The sequence below is a fragment of the Cynoglossus semilaevis genome, chromosome 5 (genome assembly GCF_000523025.1).
Source record: "Cynoglossus semilaevis isolate Cse_v1.0 chromosome 5, Cse_v1.0, whole genome shotgun sequence".
In the NCBI taxonomy this organism is placed as follows: domain Eukaryota; kingdom Metazoa; phylum Chordata; class Actinopteri; order Pleuronectiformes; family Cynoglossidae; genus Cynoglossus; species Cynoglossus semilaevis.
The window spans coordinates 3515045-3515306 of record NC_024311.1 but is presented as its reverse complement, the minus strand read 5'-3'; positions in this window follow the sequence as shown (position 1 = coordinate 3515306).

Sequence of the window (262 nt, the reverse complement as noted above, 5' to 3'; positions counted from 1 at the left end):
TGAATTGAAGCTGTAATTTATCCCTGCTGCCGATTCTGGGACTGCGGATGAGTGTGGAGATGTCCCCGCTCGGTGCAGAGGCGTCCTTCACCGTGCCTGAGGTGACCCAACACATCAGTAAATCAAACGCAGCCATTCCTTTAAAACGTCCACTGTACACGGGCTGCACGGCCAGGGCTGAATTATTTATACATGAAATCGGTGACCTCTGCCGCTCTTAAAGTCAGCACAATGGGGCAAGGACAGAGCAGGCGGGGGTGGG